Here is a 7,976-nt window from a genome sequence, read left to right on the forward strand (position 1 = left end):
GCTACAGCACACCTCACTCTGGCCTGCAAGGCACTGACCAGATATCCTGCCTGGGAGGGAAAACCAAACTGTATAAATACATGAGACTCCATGTGAGCTCTCTCTCTTTTCTCCTGCAGCCTGCACCATGTTAATCATCGAATCTTGTCAGTAACCATTTTTCCTTTTCTATCTCTCCTACTCTTTCTCCTTTCTTTCTTTACTCTTTTAATCTGTTTTCTTCTTTTACTATTTTCCTTCTCTTGTGGGTAACTTAAAACCAATGAATTGTGTTTTACTAAAGCTGATATATTAATTATTTATAGTGGGTGTTTTCTGTGGAATGGGTCTTTGTGATGGGTGTTTTAGTAAAATGCTTTTCTTCAGTTATATATTACCTGTTATATGTAAAACCTTTTGCCAAAATGTCTCTTTTTTTTCACTAAATTAAAAGAATTTCTCTTAGAGAAGAGTGTGTGACTCTCTCTCCAGATGCGAATTCGAGGTTATAAAAAACCAAAAGGCTTACACTTAGCCCAATGTAGTCTGTTAGATTTACCTAATGTCACTCACTTATGATGTATGTCATATATAAGGAGAACTTAGCTTTTTTTTTTAAGAAAAATCCATCACTATCCAGTACACTGAAGTACAAGAAATATATTTACATTGTAAAATTGATCATGTTTTAGTTAAATTTAAAACATTGTTACTTTACCTGTATGTTATGATTTTTGGGAACCCCTGGTGGTCTAGTGGTTAAGGGCCCGGCGCTGTCACTGCCGAGGCCCGGGTTCGATTCCCAGTCAGGGACACTCCCCGGGCAGATGGAGATCGTTAGCCCTGTAAAGGCAATCCATCTACGTCCTGAGGACCTCGCTGCCACCGTCCAAGCTTGCTTGGCCCCGGTAGATGAACCTTAGGATTAAAGGGTGGGCTCAGTTCCGCGCACACTGTGTCTCACCTAAAAAATCCAATGCGCAGGCTGGAAGGTGTAAAGACCTTCCCCGGATCTTCACTTGCGAATACTGGCCATTATTATATTATTATATGTTATGATTTAGCTAAATGAGAAAGATTGTCCTATTGAATTTCTTCATACTGATAGGAGAAATAGAAACTTTACTCACAGTATCCTGGAATGCCCAAATAAGGAACAATATAATCTTAGAGAAGTCCTAGAGAATTAAAAAAGGGATGCAACTCAAACAAACAGGATGTACACTAAGCTCTATGTACCCAAATAAGATAAAGAACAAATGTTACAGTTTTTGGTGGTGAAACACTACAACATTCAAGAACTGAGATCAAGATGACAAAGAAGACCTGGAAGGACCAGAAAAGGACTTCCAATAAGGATGTGACTATGTAAAGTAAACTAATGAATATGTATTAAGTGAGAATATCTAATGAATATGTAAACAGTATGTGTAATAAAAAGCCCTGTTGATCTGTCATTTGGTACATTCGATTAGAGTAGCTATCCTCTGAACGTCCAGCATGCCAAATAAAGAATGCCCTTTATAACACCTACAAATTGGGGTTAAGAAGTTTGTTGCTGCAGCTTTTTGGTATCAATACCATAATGTCATTTTGGAGAAGCATGGGGACACCCCTCCCCCCCTTTCCCTGTGCAGGGTGGTGGAGCAGGGAAGGGGTTTCTATTCCATTGGAGGTTCTACCCCCTGGGACACATTGTCAATAAACCAAGACACTGTAATACATTCCACTCATGCCATAATGATGTTAGTTTAGTAGCACATTTGAAATATTATTTAAAATAAATGTTAGTTGTTGCAGATTATGGTACAAAATGTTAAATATTGAATGGAAAATGCTGACATAGCTGCTGTGTATTATTGCATACAAGAGGATGCAAAATATTTTTCCATTGCTAAGCAGTCTTTGAAAGGCAAAATAACATTTCGGTAATTTTAGTTACTAAAAAAAAAAAAAGTCAAACTGGGATGCTAGAGAACATACTGTGACTTGCTTATTTTCATATCTTCCAAAAAAAAAAAAAAAAAGAAAGAAATGTGGGCAGAATTTGAGTGGTTTATGCACTTGTTTGTAAATGCTTGTATTTGTACTCACCTGGAGATCCTTGTCAGCTGTAAAGTCACAGAACTGTAGTGGGCGCCAAGAGTAAATCTGATGCTTCTGGAAAGTATTGACACTCTTTGCACCTATACTACACAATGCATAAACGTGTGAAAAAAAACAAAGCAGAAATGCAATGAATCACCTTCTGTGGATGTTGTCCTTGCACTTGAGATGAAGAAATGCCTATGAGAGTGAACTGTAACTTGGGGTTGAAGAAGAGCTTTATGGGACTGGGAGTTGCCTGAGTCCATCCAACACAGACACAAGGGTTTTTTGAGTGGTTTTTTTGTGGTTTTTTTTGTTTTTTGTTTTTTTTAAGAAGGAGAGAAAACCTTTGGGATGAAATGAGAGCAAGGCCTAAAGAGAGTTAACCAAGGTATCTTGCTCTGAGAAAACTCTCCCCTCCATATCTGCTCTGTTAAAGGAAATTTTGTTCAGTTCAGTGGACCCAAACTTGAGAAGGATGTTAGAAGCATTATACAATGGGTTTAGGGGTAATAAATTAGGGCAAAGTAAGCTAGGGTAGACATTTGGATAGGTGAAATAGACCTGAAGCCAAGGCAAAGTAAGCTAGGGTAGACATTTGGATAGGTGAAATAGACCTGAAGCCAAGGTTCTCTCCAAGCTTCAGTGACTGGGACAAAGACAATGGAAAGTTAGAGAGGTCAAACTGAGAAGGACTACAGAGACCCCAGCCTCAATGATGAAGAAAGGCGGATGTACCCCCAGAACTGAGGGCCAAGAAAAGCTCCACCCCAAGTTCCGCCTGAGCTCCGCCTATACTCCACCTATTATCAATATGTATGATTAGATGTTGCAATCATATGAATATGTATGTAAGATGTTGTAATCATAGAAGTTAGACTGTATAAATTACCCTGTTTTGTACCACTACCCTGGAGCAAGAGCTTTGTGGTGCGAACCATGCTTGCTCCCGACATCGACAAATAAATACCTTTGCTGCTCAAAAGACCAAAAGCTTCTGGCAGTTATTTTACCAGATTTCTCAGATTCGTTTGGCCACCCCAGATGGGACAAAGCTAGCTTCTCATCCGGCTGAAGAATCCACCGGAGGTCAGGACCCTCTCCTTGGCCACCCAGGTAAGCTTTTTACCTAATAAAAGGGTGAAACAGAGAAAAGGGTTTAAAGAGTTAACTTAGAGGGACCAAAATCTGGTTCCTGGGACCTTGCTCTGAGGAATGCAACATTCATGTTAAAATATAGCAAAAGCAGGGACCAGGTTCTAAGGATTAGCTTCAAAATATAGCAGTTTGTTCTGTTCTGTTCTAGTAAAAGACAGCAGAAAGGTCAACCTAGTAGTTATAAATAAAGACAGGATGGCATCCGGGGAGATAGAGCGGTGGCAGGTCAAGGGGAGTTTTGCAAACCCTAACTCGAAGTAAGTGAAACAAAGAAAGTTGAAAAGTTCACACGAGGAAGAAAAGCAGAAGACTCCCATCAGGAGGCTGAAAGAACAGGAACAACCACCTAAAGACTCCCCAGAAGACGATTCTAGAAGACTGCCTCAAGCTCTGCCTAAACCCTGCTTATTATGAATATGATAATTAGATGTCAAAAATTAATTAATATGTATATAGAAATGTTGTAACCTCTCATGAAAAATGCATAAATAACCTGACTTTTCACTGAGAACTTCGGAGCTAGTTTGTTTGTTGGTTAGCATCCCCAACGTTGCTCGAAATAAATACCTTGCTGCTTAAAGACAAAATTCGTCTCTTGAGCAGTTATCCTGTGCATCAGTTAATTTTTGGCATCATTCTTGGTGAGTCAGGCAGGAGTTAACTCCGCCGGTGCTGGAATCCAGGGGACCTGGGGACCCTCGGGGCCCCCAAATGGATCTTTGGTCGACGAGGCTCCCCTAACCCCTCGGCTTCTCACACAGATGGACATGACTTCTACTCAATATAAAAAGGTATTTATATTTGTTCTTTGGTTTAATTTGGTTGAGTTTACCCTGTAAGATGGAGACAGGACGCTGTTCCCTCAGGGTATGAGAAGGGACGCCTTCTAAAAGGGGTAATAGCCCCTGTCTGGTTTATCCCAGATTTGGTTTGCATTATGTTGTACTTGGCAAAAATGTTGTTTATTCTGACTTGAAGATTTGGGTAAGATACGCTCTTAAGTTTCCTTTGGGTTGTCTTAAGATTTGGGAAAGCAAGAGCTTCCTTCAGGTTTTCTTAAGGTGTTAAGTTTCCTTTTAGTTTTCTTCTTGCCCTGTTAAGGAATTCCTGGAATGTAAACAACTGTGTTTTGTTTTGTGTTATATGCTGTCTTGTTTTATGCTTAAAATTGGGAATCATTTATGGGAAGTGGTTCCAGTAATTCTGAACTAGTAACTGAGAACTTACCGTCTAAAGCCCAGAATCAAGATTTGTCCTTTTTGTTACTACTTGTTATACGTGAGGGCTTTATGCAACAATTGTGGTAAATATATTTTAGGACCAAGAGGAACACAAGAAATAAGATTAAATCAAACCCTAAATCTGTATTTTATCAGATGCAGGGTTAGTCAAAGCTTGGAAGAGACCGAGTGGGCAAGATATTATTGTTGTTCAACAAAGACACGTGTTTATAAGGATTCATTCAAATTTATTGTGAAACATGTATTTTGTGGTCCACAGGGACATCTCGTGACTTTGTGTGGTAACACAAACCGACCGCATAAATCTGTAAGATAGGGAAAACTTCGTTTTGTGTGTGTGTGTGAAGCATGTGTGTGCAAGAGATGCTGTCTTTACTGCGAAGCGAGTGAGGAGTTCTGCTCTGTGGTTCTGTGCGTCCGAGAGGACCCCGGCCAGAAATGGATGAAGCAATTGATTATTTAAAACCTTAGTAATTGGGAACTTGTGTGGGCTCACAACAGTGATAGTTCTCCTATAATTCATACATTCTTAGACTACAAGATACCTAAAAGGTCATATAATTCATTTTAGGAAAGCAGAGATGTTTTATAGCTTTTGACCTTGATGGCCTTACAAATGGTCTGCTTTATTTCTTTATGGGGGTGTAATTAAGTTTTACAATCTGTTTGTTTTATTCTTTTATTGACATGAATTTATGACTATGTATATAACAATCCCTCCCCTTTTTCTTTACCTTAATAATTCGTGTCTTTCGCTCTAATTTTGACAATATTAATTTTACACGTTCTTTATTTTGGTTTGTTGGATCCTGGGCAATTAATAACACTTTGGCTCTTTTCGCAGTTTCTGGATCCATTGGCATAGTAGATATCTGTATTCCCTGTACTATTGAGACTATCAATTTTATAAAACAGGGAATCAAACATGATAAAATATAATATTCATTAAAATGCATCTTTGTTTCGTTGCATATAGTAATAGAGTTAGAAGTTTTTGAATGTCTTTAGTCTCCATTTGCAGGTCTTCACTTGAATTTTTATTTTCAAATTCTCTGTTGGCTGCGTTGTCTACACAGGTTTTGAGGCTTTTTTAATTCTGGTGTAAAGTATTTGAAGAAGTTGCTTTTTTAATTTTGATTGTAGTGTAAGTAGTCAGCAACACTTGATACAGACTTCTCTTTTGGTTCCAGGGGTTCACCTGTAAAAGATCTTACATACACACAGTTTCTGGGTACAATATTATGAATTGGACCATTGGGGCCATGAGCTTGTGTCTTAAGGACAAGTTTTTCAACATTTTAAGTTGTTTTTGCAAATGTATAATATAATTTACTAATGTTTCTGTTCTCACTTTACTTGACACATCTTCCTATACTATATAGAGTTTTTCGAAAAGTATTTTTTTTTAATTAGTTCAGTAAGGATACACCCCAGGTCAATCTGAAAAAGTGTCAGTGAAAACGAGCAAATATTTAAACCCCCCTTTTCTGGGCAGTTCTGAAAAACCAATTTGCCATTGTTGTCCGGGATAATTACCTTTTCCTATTTGCCCAAGTTGAATTTTGTTATGGGTCCTTAGGTTGTTCTGCAGGCAAATTTCATACTGTTGGGTCACCTGTCTCACAGTGGTATAGAGGTTTTGTGCTATTATATTCTGGTTTAGATATTTGTATAGAGCTTCTACTCCTCAATGTGTTTTCTTGTGTTCTACCATGATAAGGGCCTATAAAATAGAAGAGGGTATTATCAACTCACCCTCCGGTGTCTTGGCTCATTTGTTTTCTTTTATTTCTCTTTCTAAATCCTGGATTGACTTTTGGTCTTCTTTAGAGTATCTAGGCTTTATATTAGACTGTTGAATTTGAATCTTACCATCAGGGATCAAAGACTGGATTTTACTTTCTTCTGCTTCAGCTGCCCTTTTTGCCTCTCGATCAGCCATGGCGTTTCCTCTTTCATGGTCAGTAATGCCCTTTTAGTGAACTTTGCAATGCACAATAGCAACTTTTCCTGGCAACTGGAATGCTTGTAATTGTTCAAGGATTTCATCTGCATATTTAATCAACTTTCCTTGCCCAGATAATAGTCTTCTTTCTTTTCAAATTGCCCCATGAACATGAATGACTCCAAATGCATATTTTGAGTCTGTCCAGATATTTATCTTCTTTCCTTTTGTGAGCTGCAGTGTTCAGGTTAGGGCTATAATTTCTGGTTTTTGGGCTGAGGTGTTGACACGGAGGGCTCTTGCCTCTATTACCTCATTTACAGTGGTTACTGCATATCCAGTCTTACGTACTTCTTTCCAGATAAAACCACTCCCATCTGTGAACCAGGAGTCCTCAGCATCCTCCAGGGGTTCCTCTTTTAAGTCCAGTCGCTGGATACACTGCCTCTATTGCCTCTAGGCAGTCACGTGTAACTGTATCTCCAGTGGTCCCCTGGAGAAAGAAGCTGGATTGACAATATTAGTGGCCACTATTTCTACATCATCCTGTTCAATCAGTATGGTCTGGTATTTCAGAACTGAGCTGAGAGCCAATGACCTCCTTTTACTTTTAATATTTATAACATTGTATGGGAGACTATGACTGTAATTTTCTGTCCCAGTGTGAACTTTGTGCTTCTTGTATGTTGGTTATCACAGCTGTTAATGCCCCTTAGGCAGTTGGGCCACCCCTGTCTTACTTCGTCTAATTGCTTGGAAAAAGTAGGCTACTGGTCTTTGGTATGGTCCCATATCTTGAGCTAAAATTCCAAGGGCAACTCCTTGTTTTCATGGGAAAAAGTAAGAAGGGTTTGGTAACCTTTGGTAACTTAAGGACTGGAGTCCTTATCAGTTCAAGAAAGGCTTTGTCAACTTCCTTACCCCAAGTGAGTATTTTGGACTCACCTTTTAATGAGTTCATACAGGGGCTTTACCAGAAGCTCGTAGTTGTAGATCCATAAGCAGCACCATCTGGTCATTCTGAGAAAGGTTCGGAGCTTTTTATTGTCTGTGACAGGGGAGTTTGGCAGATAGCTTCCTTCCTCACTGTTCCTAGGTTTCGTTGTCTTGCAGTGATTTTGTAGCCGAGGTAGGAGACCTGCTATATGGCTATTTGAACTTTCTGTGAAGAAACTCTGTACTCAGTTAATCCGAGGAAGTTTAGTATGCTAACAGTTTATTTTGTGGGAGAACTGTCCAGGCAAGTTGGACTTTCCTTTTCATGCAAGGATCTTCTTATTTAAAAGTGAATAGTAATTGACTTTCAGGGTTCAAAGGCAGGCAAAGGAAAGCATTCTTTAGATCCAGGACGGTAAATTATTCTAGCTCTGGTGTTAGTTTGATTAGCAGTGTATATGGGTTTGCCACTACAGGGTGCAAGTCTTTAGTTAGTTTTATTAATTGCTTAAGATCTTGCACTATCTTATATTTCCCATCAGGCTTCTTTACTGGTAAGATGGGAGTATTATATTTGATTCACACTCTTTCTACATATACTGTCTGAATTTTAGGTCTCTATTGGGGCA

General features: G+C 38.9%; 1 long non-coding RNA gene across 1 annotated transcript; it reads right to left on the reverse strand.

The window, feature by feature from the left end:
* Nucleotides 1–2,025: 2,025 nt before the first annotated feature.
* Nucleotides 2,026–6,899, reverse strand: LOC126641801 (uncharacterized). Its single transcript, XR_007629304.1, has 3 exons — nt 6,222–6,899; nt 3,081–3,196; nt 2,026–2,170 (listed from the first exon to the last, which is right to left on the reverse strand). It is a non-coding gene; the product is annotated as an uncharacterized LOC126641801 (long non-coding RNA).
* Between the last annotated feature and the right edge of the window lie 1,077 nt (nt 6,900–7,976).

This window comes from Myiozetetes cayanensis, unplaced genomic scaffold, assembly GCF_022539395.1.
Source record: "Myiozetetes cayanensis isolate MyiCay16 unplaced genomic scaffold, myiCay2020 scf210, whole genome shotgun sequence".
NCBI lineage: Eukaryota > Metazoa > Chordata > Aves > Passeriformes > Tyrannidae > Myiozetetes > Myiozetetes cayanensis.